Source organism: Haliotis asinina, chromosome 8 (genome assembly GCF_037392515.1).
Source record: "Haliotis asinina isolate JCU_RB_2024 chromosome 8, JCU_Hal_asi_v2, whole genome shotgun sequence".
Classification (NCBI taxonomy): Eukaryota; Metazoa; Mollusca; class Gastropoda; order Lepetellida; family Haliotidae; genus Haliotis; species Haliotis asinina.
Window position 1 is genome coordinate 2,508,354 of NC_090287.1, and position 14,925 is coordinate 2,523,278.

The 14,925-nt window shown below is 39.1% G+C and overlaps 1 pseudogene; it reads left to right on the forward strand.

Annotated features, from left to right (window-relative positions):
• The first annotated feature begins 13,048 nt into the window (after nt 1-13,048).
• LOC137294140 (uncharacterized) lies at nt 13,049-14,522 on the forward strand (annotated as a pseudogene).
• Nucleotides 14,523-14,925: the final 403 nt, after the last annotated feature.

The following is a 14,925-nucleotide window of genomic DNA, read 5'->3' on the forward strand; positions in this document are numbered from 1 at the left end:
GCGGCAATGTGACAGCTTCTATATTACATATGATGCACTAAAATACTGGACGATCTGTGGGGCAATGTGACAGCTTCTATATTACATATGATGTACTAAAATACTGGACGATCCGTGGGGCAATGTGACAACTTCTATATTACATATGATGTACTAAAATACTGGATGATCTGTGGGGCAATGTGACAACTTCTATATTACATATGATGTACTAAAATACTGGACGATCTGTGGGGCAATGTGACAACTTCTATATTACATATGATGTACTAAAACACTGGACGATCTGTGGGGCAATGTTACAGCTTCTATATTACATATGATGTACTAAAACACTGGACGATCTGTGGGGCAATGTTACAGCTTCTATATTACATATGATGTACTAAAATACTGGACGATCTGTGGGGCAATGTGACAGCTTCTATATTACATATGATGTACTAAAATACTGGACGATCTGTGGGGCAATGTTACAGCTTCTATATTACATATGATGTACTAAAATACTGGACGATCTGTGGGGCAAGGTGACAGCTTCTATATTACATATGATGTACTAAAATACTGGATGATCTGTGGGGCAATGTGACAACTTCTATATTACATATGATGTACTAAAATACTGGACGATCTGTGGGGCAATGTGACAACTTCTATATTACATATGATGTACTAAAATACTGGACGATCTCTGGGGCAATGTTACAACTTCTATATTACATATGATGTACTAAAATACTGGACGATCTGTGGGGCAATGTTACAACTTCTATATTACATATGATGTACTAAAATACTGGACGATCTGTGCGGCAATGTGACAGCTTCTATATTACATATGATGCACTAAAATACTGGACGATCTGTGGGGCAATGTGACAGCTTCTATATTACATATGATGTACTAAAATACTGTACGATCCGTGGGGCAATGTGACAGCTTCTATATTACATATGATGTACTAAAATACTGGACGATCCGTGGGGCAATGTGACAACTTCTATATTACACATGATGTACTAAAATACTGGACGATCTGTGGGGCAATGTGACAGCTTCTATATTACATATGATGTACTAAAATACTGGACGATCCGTGGGGCAATGTGACAGCTTCTATATTACATATGATGTACTAAAATACTGGACGATCTGTGGGGCAATGCTACAGCTTCTATATTACATATGATGTACTAAAATATTGGACGATCTGTGGGGCAATGTGACAGCTTCTATATTACATATGATGTACTAAAATACTGGACGATCTGTGGGGCAATGTGACAGCTTCTATATTACATATGATGTACTAAAATACTGGACGATCTGTGGGGCAATGTTACAGCTTCTATATTACATATGATGTACTAAAATACTGGACGATCTGTGGGGCAATGTTACAGCTTCTATATTACATATGATGTACTAAAATACTGGATGATCTGTGGGGCAATGTGACAACTTCTATATTACATATGATGTACTAAAATACTGGACGATCTGTGGGGCAATGTGACAACTTCTATATTACATATGATGTACTAAAATACTGGACGATCTGTGGGGCAATGTTACAACTTCTATATTACATATGATGTACTAAAATACTGGACGATCTGTGGGGCAATGTTACAACTTCTATATTACATATGATGTACTAAAATACTGGACGATCTGTGCGGCAATGTGACAGCTTCTATATTACATATGATGCACTAAAATACTGGACGATCTGTGGGGCAATGTGACAGCTTCTATATTACATATGATGTACTAAAATACTGGACGATCCGTGGGGCAATGTGACAACTTCTATATTACATATGATGTACTAAAATACTGGACGATCTGTGGGGCAATGTGACAACTTCTATATTACATATGATGTACTAAAATACTGGACGATCTGTGGGGCAATGTGACAACTTCTATATTACATATGATGTACTAAAATACTGGACGATCTGTGGGGCAATGTGACAACTTCTATATTACATATGATGTACTAAAATACTGTACGATCTGTGGGGCAATGTTACAGCTTCTATATTACATATGATGTACTAAAATACTGGACGATCTGTGGGGCAATGTGACAACTTCTATATTACATATGATGTACTAAAATACTGGACGATCTGTGGGGCAATGTGACAGCTTCTATATTACATATGATGTACTAAAATACTGGACGATCCGTGGGGCAATGTGACAACTTCTATATTACATATGATGTACTAAAATACTGGACGATCTGTGGGGCAATGTGACAACTTCTATATTACATATGATGTACTAAAATACTGGACGATCTGTGGGGCAATGTGACAACTTCTATATTACATATGATGTACTAAAATACTGGACGATCTGTGGGGCAATGTGACAACTTCTATATTACATATGATGTACTAAAATACTGTACGATCTGTGGGGCAATGTTACAGCTTCTATATTACATATGATGTACTAAAATACTGGACGATCTGTGGGGCAATGTGACAACTTCTATATTACATATGATGTACTAAAATACTGGACGATCTGTGGGGCAATGTGACAGCTTCTATATTACATATGATGTACTAAAATACTGGACGATATGTGGGGCAATGTGACAACTTCTATATTACATATGATGTACTAAAATACTGGACGATCTGTGGGGCAATGTGACAACTTCTATATTACATATGATGTACTAAAATACTGGACGATCTGTGGGGCAATGTGACAGCTTCTATATTACATATGATGTACTAAAATACTGGACGATCCGTGGGGCAATGTGACAACTTCTATATTACATATGATGTACTAAAATACTGGACGATCTGTGGGGCAATGTGACAACTTCTATATTACATATGATGTACTAAAATACTGGACGATCTGTGGGGCAATGTGACAGCTTCTATATTACATATGATGTACTAAAATACTGGACGATCTGTGGGGCAATGTGACAGCTTCTATATTACATATGATGTACTAAAATACTGGACGATCTGTGGGGCAATGTGACAACTTCTATATTACATATGATGTACTAAAATACTGTACGATCTGTGGGGCAATGTTACAGCTTCTATATTACATATGATGTACTAAAATACTGGACGATCTGTGGGGCAATGTGACAGCTTCTATATTACATATGATGTACTAAAATACTGGACGATCCGTGGGGCAATGTGACAGCTTCTATATTACATATGATGTACTAAAATACTGGACGATCTGTGGGGCAATGTGACAGCTTCTATATTACATATGATGTACTAAAATACTGGACGATCCGTGGGGCAATGTGACAGCTTCTATATTACATATGATGTACTAAAATACTGGACGATCTGTGGGGCAATGTGACAGCTTCTATATTACATATGATGTACTAAAATACTGGACGATCTGTGGGGCAATGTTACAGCTTCTATATTACATATGATGTACTAAAATACTGGACGATCTGTGAGGCAATGTGACAGCTTCTATATTACATATGATGTACTAAAATACTGTACGATCTGTGGGGCAATGTTACAGCTTCTATATTACATATGATGTACTAAAATACTGGACGATCTGTGGGGCAATGTTACAGCTTCTATATTACATATGATGTACTAAAATACTGGACGATCTGTGGGGCAATGTGACAGCTTCTATATTACATATGATGTACTAAAATACTGGACGATCTGTGCGGCAATGTGACAACTTCTATATTACATATGATGTACTAAAATACTGTACGATCTGTGGGGCAATGTGACAACTTCTATATTACATATGATGTACTAAAATACTGGACGATCTGTGGGGCAATGTGACAACTTCTATATTACATATGATGTACTAAAATACTGTACGATCTGTGGGGCAATGTTACAGCTTCTATATTACATATGATGTACTAAAATACTGTACGATCTGTGGGGCAATGTGACAGCTTCTATATTACATATGATGTACTAAAATACTGGACGATCTGTGGGGCAATGTGACAACTTCTATATTACATATGATGTACTAAAATACTGGACGATCTGTGGGGCAATGTGACAACTTCTATATTACATATGATGTACTAAAATACTGGACGATCCGTGCGGCAATGTTACAGCTTCTATATTACATATGATGTACTAAAATACTGTACGATCTGTGGGGCAATGTGACAGCTTCTATATTACATATGATGTACTAAAATACTGTACGATCTGTGGGGCAATGTGACAACTTCTATATTACATATGATGTACTAAAATACTGTACGATCTGTGGGGCAATGTGACAACTTCTATATTACATATGATGTACTAAAATACTGGACGATCTGTGGGGCAATGTTACAGCTTCTATATTACATATGATGTACTAAAATACTGGACGATCTGTGCGGCAATGTGACAACTTCTATATTACATATGATGTACTAAAATACTGTACGATCTGTGGGGCAATGTGACAACTTCTATATTACATATGATGTACTAAAATACTGTACGATCTGTGGGGCAATGTTACAGCTTCTATATTACATATGATGTACTAAAATACTGTACGATCTGTGGGGCAATGTTACAGCTTCTATATTACATATGATGTACTAAAATACTGGACGATCTGTGGGGCAATGTGACAACTTCTATATTACATATGATGTACTAAAATACTGGACGATCTGTGGGGCAATGTGACAGCTTCTATATTACATATGATGTACTAAAATACTGGACGATCTGTGGGGCAATGTGACAGCTTCTATATTACATATGATGTACTAAAATACTGGACGATCCGTGGGGCAATGTGACAACTTCTATATTACATATGATGTACTAAAATACTGGACGATCTGTGGGGCAATGTGACAGCTTCTATATTACATATGATGCACTAAAATACTGGACGATCTGTGGGGCAATGTGACAGCTTCTATATTACATATGATGTACTAAAATACTGGACGATCCGTGGGGCAATGTGACAGCTTCTATATTACATATGATGTACTAAAATACTGGACGATCCGTGGGGCAATGTGACAGCTTCTATATTACATATGATGTACTAAAATACTGGACGATCCGTGGGGCAATGTGACAGCTTCTATATTACATATGATGCACTAAAATACTGGACGATCTGTGCGGCAATGTGACAGCTTCTATATTACATATGATGCACTAAAATACTGGACGATCTGTGGGGCAATGTGACAGCTTCTATATTACATATGATGTACTAAAATACTGTACGATCTGTGGGGCAATGTGACAGCTTCTATATTACATATGATGTACTAAAATACTGGACGATCCATGGGGCAATGTGACAGCTTCTATATTACATATGATGTACTAAAATACTGGACGATCCGTGGGGCAATGTGACAGCTTCTATATTACATATGATGTACTAAAATACTGGACGATCCGTGGGGCAATGTGACAGCTTCTATATTACATATGATGCACTAAAATACTGGACGATCTGTGCGGCAATGTGACAACTTCTATATTACATATGATGCACTAAAATACTGGACGATCCGTGGGGCAATGTGACAACTTCTATATTACATATGATGTACTAAAATACTGGACGATCCGTGGGGCAATGTGACAGCTTCTAAATTACATATGATGTACTAAAATACTGGACGATCCGTGGGGCAATGTGACAGCTTCTATATTACATATGATGTACTAAAATACTGGACGATCCGTGGGGCAATGTGACAGCTTCTATATTACATATGATGTACTAAAATACTGGACGATCCGTGGGGCAATGTGACAGCTTCTATATTACATATGATGTACTAAAATACTGGACGATCCGTGGGGCAATGTGACAGCTTCTATATTACATATGATGTACTAAAATACTGGACGATCTGTGGGGCAATGTGACAGCTTCTATATTACATATGATGTACTAAAATACTGGACGATCTGTGGGGCAATGTGACAGCTTCTATATTACATATGATGTACTAAAATACTGGACGATCCGTGGGGCAATGTGACAGCTTCTATATTACATATGATGTACTAAAATACTGGACGATCTGTGGGGCAATGTGACAGTTTCTATATTACATATGATGTACTAAAATACTGGACGATCTGTGGGGCAATGTTACAGCTTCTATATTACATATGATGTACTAAAATACTGTACGATCTGTGGGGCAATGTGACAGCTTCTATATTACATATGATGTACTAAAATACTGGACGATCCGTGGGGCAATGTGACAGCTTCTATATTACATATGATGTACTAAAATACTGGACGATCCGTGGGGCAATGTGACAACTTCTATATTACATATGATGTACTAAAATACTGGACGATCTGTGCGGCAATGTGAAAGCTTCTATATTACATATGATGTACTAAAATACTGTACGATCTGTGGGGCAATGTTACAGCTTCTATATTACATATGATGTACTAAAATACTGGACGATCCATGGGGCAATGTGACAGCTTCTATATTACATATGATGCACTAAAATACTGGACGATCTGTGGGGCAATGTTACAGCTTCTATATTACATATGATGTACTAAAATACTGGACGATCCGTGGGGCAATGTGACAACTTCTATATTACATATGATGTACTAAAATACTGGACGATCCGTGGGGCAATGTGACAGCTTCTATATTACATATGATGTACTAAAATACTGTACGATCCGTGGGGCAATGTTACAGCTTCTATATTACATATGATGTACTAAAATACTGGACGATCCGTGGGGCAATGTGACAGCTTCTATATTACATATGATGTACTAAAATACTGTACGATCTGTGGGGCAATGTTACAGCTTCTATATTACATATGATGTACTAAAATACTGGACGATCCGTGGGGCAATGTGACAGCTTCTATATTACATATGATGCACTAAAATTCTGTATGATCTGTGGGGCAATGTGACAGCTTCTATATTACATATGATGTACTAAAATACTGGACGATCCGTGGGGCAATGTGACAGTTTCTATATTACATATGATGTACTAAAATACTGTACGATCTGTGGGGCAATGTTACAGCTTCTATATTACATATGATGTACTAAAATACTGGACGATCCGTGGGGCAATGTGACAGCTTCTATATTACATATGATGTACTAAAATACTGTACGATCTGTGGGGCAATGTTACAGCTTCTATATTACATATGATGTACTAAAATACTGGACGATCCGTGGGGCAATGTGACAGCTTCTATATTACATATGATGTACTAAAATACTGGACGATCCGTGGGGCAATGTGACAGCTTCTATATTACATATGATGTACTAAAATACTGGACGATCTGTGCGGCAATGTGACAGCTTCTATATTACATATGATGTACTAAAATACTGGACGATCCGTGGGGCAATGTGACAGCTTTTATATTACATATGATGCACTAAAATACTGGACGATCCGTGGGGCAATGTGACAACTTCTATATTACATATGATGCACTAAAATACTGGACGATCCGTGGGGCAATGTGACAGTTTCTATATTACATATGATGCACTAAAATACTGGACGATCTGTGCGGCAATGTGACAGCTTCTATATTACATATGATGCACTAAAATACTGGACGATCTGTGGGGCAATGTGACAGCTTCTATATTACATATGATGTACTAAAATACTGGACGATCTGTGGGGCAATGTGACAGCTTCTATATTACATATGATGCACTAAAATACTGGACGATCCGTGGGGCAATGTGACAGCTTCTATATTACATATGATGTACTAAAATACTGGACGATCTGTGGGGCAACGTTACAGCTTCTATATTACATATGATGTACTAAAATACTGGACGATCCGTGGGGCAATGTGACAACTTCTATATTACATATGATGTACTAAAATACAGGACGATCTTTGGGGCAATGTTACAGCTTCTATATTACATATGATGTACTAAAATACTGGACGATCTGTGGGGCAATGTGACAACTTCTATATTACATATGATGTACTAAAATGCTGGACGATCCGTGGGGCAATGTGACAGCTTCTATATTGCATATGATGTACTGAAATACTGGACAATCTTTGGGGCAATGTGACAACTTCTATATTACATATGATGTACTAAAATGCTGGACGATCTGTGGGGCAATGTGATAGCTTCTATATTGCATATGATGTACTAAAATACTGGACGATCTTTGGGGCAATGTTACAACTTCTATATTACATATGATGTACTAAAATGCTGGACGATCTGTGGGGCAATGTGACAACTTTTTTTTTTACATATGATGCACTAAAATGCTTGACGATCTGTGGGGCAATGTGACAACTTCTATATTACATATGATGTACTAAAATACTCGATGATCTGTGGGGCAATGTGTTGAGCATGAACTCAAACTCTTGGAACTTTTTAGAACAAAACATAGATTCCCTTCATCAAGCCATGCAAATGAGTTTTTAAAATATTCATACATATTCAACTCTTCAAAAATTGTCCCAATACCTTGTCTGTCCCACTTTAGATTCCAAATGAACACCTCAACACAGAACCAAACATATCCAACAAATCCATGAACAACAAGCATAGAATACTTCCACCGATTAGGTGTCTAATAATAGTTGACGCGTAGCTGATGGTGTGTCATCAGCTGACATGGTGTCTCATGTACATATCAGCCACTGTGACATCACTTCGATTGACCAACTGGCACCAATGGTGTCTTATGTACATAGCAGCCACTGTGACATCACTTCACTTGACCAACTGGCGCCAGTGGTGTCTTATGTACATAGCAGCCACTGTGACTTCACTTCATATTACCAACTGGCGCCAATGGTGTCTTATGTACATAGCAGCCACTGTGACTTCACTTCATATTACCAACTGGCACCAACGGTGTCTTGTGTATATAGCAGCCACTGTGACATCACTTCACTTGACCAACTGGCGCCAGTGGTGTCTTATGTACATAGCAGCCACTGTGACATCACTTCATACTACCAACTGGCACCAATGGTGTGTTGTGTATATAGCAGCCACTCTAACATCACTTCATATTACCAACTGGCACCAATGGTGTCTTGCGTATATAGCAGCCACTGTGACATCACTTCATATTACCAACTGGCACCAATGGTGTCTTGTGTATATAGTAGCCACTGTGACTTTACTTCACTTGACCAACTAGCGCCAGTGGTGTCTTATGTACATAGCAGCCACTGTGACTTCACTTCATATTACCAACTGGCGTCAATGGTGTCTTATGTACATAGCAGCCACTGTGACTTCACTTCATACTACCAACTGGCACCAATGGTGTCTTGTGTATATAGCAGCCACTGTGACATCACTTCATATTACCAACTGGCACCAATGGTGTCTTATGTATATAGCGGCCACTGTGACATCACTTCACTTGACCAACTGGCACCAATGGTGTCTTGTGTATGTAGCAGCCACTGTGACACCACTTCATATTACCAACTGGCACCAATGGTGTCTTATGAACATATCAGCCACTATGGCATCACTTCACTTGACCAACTGGCGCCAGTGGTGTCTTATCTACATAGCAGCCACTGTGACATCACTTCATATTACCAACTGGCACCAATGGTGTCTTGTGTATATAGTAGCCACTGTGACTTTACTTCACTTGACCAACTAGCGCCAGTGGTGTCTTATGTACATAGCAGCCACTGTGACTTCACTTCATATTACCAACTGGCGCCAATGGTGTCTTATGTACATAGCAGCCACTGTGACTTCACTTCATACTACCAACTGGCACCAATGGTGTCTTGTGTATATAGCAGCCACTGTGACATCACTTCATATTACCAACTGGCACCAATGGTGTCTTGTGTATGTAGCAGCCACTGTGACACCACTTCATATTACCAACTGGCACCAATGGTGTCTTATGAACATATCAGCCACTATGGCATCACTTCACTTGACCAACTGGCGCCAGTGGTGTCTTATCTAAATAGCAGCCACTGTGACATCACTTCATATTACCAACTGGCACCAATGGTGTCTTGTGTATATAGCAGCCACTGTGACTTCACTTCATATTACCAACTGGCACCAATGGTGTCTTATGTATATAGCAGCCACTGTGACATCACTTTACTTGACCAACTGGCGCCAATGGTGTCTTATGTACATAGCAGCCACTGTGACTTCACTTCATATTACCAACTGGCACCAATGGTGTCTTGTGTATATAGGAGCCACTCTAACATCACTTCATATTACCAACTGGCACCAATGGTGTCTTGCGTATATAGCAGCCACTGTGACTTCACTTCATACTACCAACTGGCACCAATGGTGTCTTGTGTATATAGCAGCCACTGTGACATCACTTCATATTACCAACTGGCACCAATGGTGTCTTATGTACAAAGCAGCCACTGTGACTTCACTTCATACTACCAACTGGCACCAATGGTGTCTTGTGTTGACCAACTGGCGCCAGTGGTGTCTTATGTACATAGCAGCCACTGTGACTTCACTTCATATTACCAACTGGCGCCAATGGTGTCTTATGTACATAGCAGCCACTGTGACTTCACTTCATATTACCAACTGGCACCAATGGTGTCTTGTGTATATAGCAGCCACTGTGACATCACTTCACTTGACCAACTGGTGCCAGTGGTGTCTTATCTACATAGCAGCCACTGTGACTTCACTTCATATTACCAACTGGCACCAATGGTGTCTTGTGTATATAGCAGCCACTGTGACTTCACTTCATATTACCAACTGGCACCAATGGTGTCTTGTGTATATAGCAGCCACTGTGACTTCACTTCATATTACCAACTGGCACCAGTGGTGTCTTGCGTATATAGCAGCCACTGTGACATCACTTCATATTACCAACTGGCACCAGTGGTGTCTTGCGTATATAGCAGCCACTGTGACTTCACTTCATATTACCAACTGGCACCAATGGTGTCTTGTGTATATAGCAGCCACTGTGACATCACTTCGTTTGACCAACTGGCGAAAATGGTGTCTTGTGTATATAGCAGCCACTGTGACTTCACTTCATATTACCAACTGGCACCAATGGTGTCTTGCGTATATAGCAGCCACTGTGACATCGCCTGACTTGACCAAGAGGACCAATGGTGTTATGTGTACATAGCAAACAGTGAGACATCACTTCACACAGCTGACTGTAACCAGCTGTACCTGGTGTATATAGCAGTCATGAATTGCTGAATGACAGGTGATGTGAACATAATGTGAAACATGTCATGTATGTTTCATTACAGCATACAGCATAAACACCAAAGATGGCACTTCACCTTTAAGACTTACTTCAGTCATGGTTGCTGACTCACACAAAGTAGCTTCTCTTGATGTGATACGTAGGAGACTTTTTGTGATGTTAAATAGCTAGCTGGAACTGAAATGTCTACAGTAGGCAAATGAGATGGAATATTTGGTTTGTGATAACATGCATCTGAAATCTCACATCATGGAGCGTCAGTCAAACATGACATTGTTCACAGCAATCAACTTATATTACTCACAGTTAACTTTTCACATGAAAAGGATATTTCGTCTTGTTTGCCTAGAATATCATATTATCATGAAGTATCAGTTTTATTGTTATGAAAGAATATGCATGAGCACTGAAAGTGTCTCTCAATACTGATATCAGCATTAAATGTTACCTTGTCTCTCAATACTGATATCAGCATTAAATGTTACCTTGTCTCTCAATACTGATATCAGCATTAAATGTTACCTTGTCTCTCAATACTGATATCAGCATTAAATGTTACCTTGTCTCTCAATACTGATATCAGCATTAAATGTTACCTTGTCTCTCAATACTGCTATCACCAACTATATTTCTATCGTTTGAGGGATGAATGAGATAGAAATTACTTTCTCCTAGCATAGGGGAAATACAACAAAGGGGTGTAATTCATTTGTAGGTGGCGCCTACTGAGGGTATATAAGGCGTATTGTATTTGAATTATCATTCTCGCTTGTTGTGCACCACATACATATTGCGTCATGAATACATCCGAAAACAGAAATCCCATTAATGACAAACTCGATGCCAAATTAAAGCGTATGGATTCTTGTCAGGTGGACTTGGAACGTAAGATTGAATCTAAAATAGAGGCCAGTCTTGAGGGTATTGTGATTTGCAAAAACCACAAACGTTGAATTCAAAAATTGAAGGCAGACAAAGAGTTTATGTGGACAAGAGAAGGTAACAGAATCCAGTACAGTTTCAATACAGAGACACTTGAGGCCCTTCATCAAATTGAACTGAGTATGACAAGTTAGATTATATCAAAGTAGTGGTGCAGAGCGAGATATCTAGGATAGAAAAACAAAAAAAGTTGATACGAATAGCTGATTCTTCCGAAGCTGGTTGGGAGACGGTACGTCACTACGTGTCACGTGATTTAGCTGAGAACTCTGATGACGACAGACGTATTATGCGAGCAGAGAACAAGGCTATTAAGATGATCAAGTCCAAGAATCTCCGATGTTCATGTGGGCAACCATACAGGTCGATATCACGACCTGCATCCAGCACCCAGTCCGTGCAGACAGGAAGGAGCGCGACGCATGCTGAACCTTTGTCTACTGTGGCTCAGATTTTGTCCTCTCAAGTGGAAATTAAGGTTAAAGGCAGACTGAAAGAAAATAGCACATTTTGTAAGTTTATTAATGCAAGTGATTTTGTTCTTGACATCATTGATAATGGCTACAGAATACCTTTTTGTTCATCCCCCGGGATAATGGACAGACGGAATAACTGATCAGCGCTATGCAATGGTTATTTTGTAGAAGGTGCTATTCATGATTTAATTACGAAAGGTTTGGTCATTGTCTGTGAAAAGAAGCCTACTATCATTAGTTCTCTATCTGTTGTGACTGAGACTGATTTTAGATCTATCATTACTAAATAGGCATGTTTGGAAATGCTCTGTGAAGTATGAAGACTGGCGTACAGCTCTTATGTACACAAACAAAAATGATTGGTTGGTGAAATTTGACATACATTCCGCCTATCACCATGTACATATTTATGAACCTCATACTGATTTTCTAGGATTTTCCTGGGGTGTTGGTGGTGACAGAACATTTTACAAGTTTGTAGTTATGGCCTTTGGATTGACAACTGTTTCATACGTGTTTACTAAAATTACACGGCAATTGGTACAGTACTGGCGATCTCAGTCGTACAGATGTGTGACATTTCTGGATGATGGGATAATCTCTGGTCATAGTTTGAATGATGCAAGAAGCACTGGGCTAGCTATCAAGAGTGACCTGATTAAATCTGGTTTTGTGCCGAAGGTCGAGAAGTCCTTATGGGAGCCAAGTCAACTTGTTGAGTGGTTTGGTCTTGTTATTGATACCAGAGCTATGATGTCATCAATTCCTACACAGAGGCTGGATAAACTATTGTCATCTGTCCAGTATCTGTTAGATCATCCAGGTAAAGTTCCAGTTCGATCTGTCGCTTCAGTTGTTGGTCAGATTGTTTCCATGAGGATTGTAGCGGGTTCCGTCTGCCAGCTGATGACAAGATCATTGACTATGCAGACTCTAGAAGTTATTTCTTGGAATGATTATATTTCACTTTCTCCTGAGAGTATAGATCAACTGCTATTTTGGAAGAACAATCTGCATAAGCACAAGGACTGTATGCTAGTAGAACAAAGCGTGGTCACTAAGGTAGTGTATAGTGATGCTAGTTCTAGTGGGTATGGCGGATATTGTGTTCAGCTTGGCAAGAGTGAGACACATGGACATTAGTCTATAGAAGAGGCGAATAAAAGCTCTACCTGGCGAGAGCTGATGGCAGTGAACATGTTTTTTCAAAGCTTGGCTGGAAAGTTAGCTTCGCAGTGTGTAAAGGTAGCATGAAACCAGACTTGCAGGCTGTTGCCAGATCTATATTGACGCATGTCTAGCTCATTCTGTGCATTTGGAAATGCAGTGGCTTCCTAGGACCCTTGATGATAAGGCTGACTTTTTGAGCAGGAATAAAGATCATGATGATTGGGGAATTTCACAATATATTTTCACAAATCTGGAGAAGATGTGGGGAAGATATGATGCTGACAGATTTGCTTCTCATTACAATGTCCATGATTCTGGGACCAAGGATGTGTTGCAATAGATGCGTTCACTGAGCACTAGGGTGATACAAACAACTGGATTGTACTGCCTGTATATCTTGTTTGTAGAGTTCTTGGACACATGAACATTTGTAAAGCTAAAGGTACTGTAGTTGTACCTGCATGGTACTCAGCTAGTTACCGGCCATTGCTGTGTCCAAAAGGAACTTTCATACATGAAGTGCTTGATTTCGTGTATTTACCAAGAGACAAGGAAGCTTGTGTACCCAGTCGTATTGTAGGGGGGTATGTTTGGTGAGACAGACTTAACCTTTGACATGCTTGCAATCAATATGAAATACTGATTGACTTATTCTCTTTGCAGATGTGTTTGAGAATGCATACGTTGATGACATTCATAGCCTTTCAGGCTCAGGCAGAGAACTGGTTAGTAGAATTCCAGAACTTTTGCAATTTGCTCGAGCTGATTCAACTAATAAGAAATATGACTATGGAATTCGGAGGTGGCTTAAGTGGGCAAGAAGTAACGATATGCCTACACATTGTCCCATTAAACCTTTACATTGTGCCATTTATCTAGTTTCTGTGATGCAACTAAGTCGTTCTTTTTCTCCTGTACATGCTTCTTTTTATAGCATTTGTCATGCTAACAGTATTACAGTCGTGCTCCATTTAAAGCTCGTGTTTTTATTGACATCATCCGGATAACATAATTTTGGGATATCAGAATCATGGGCCATATGTAAA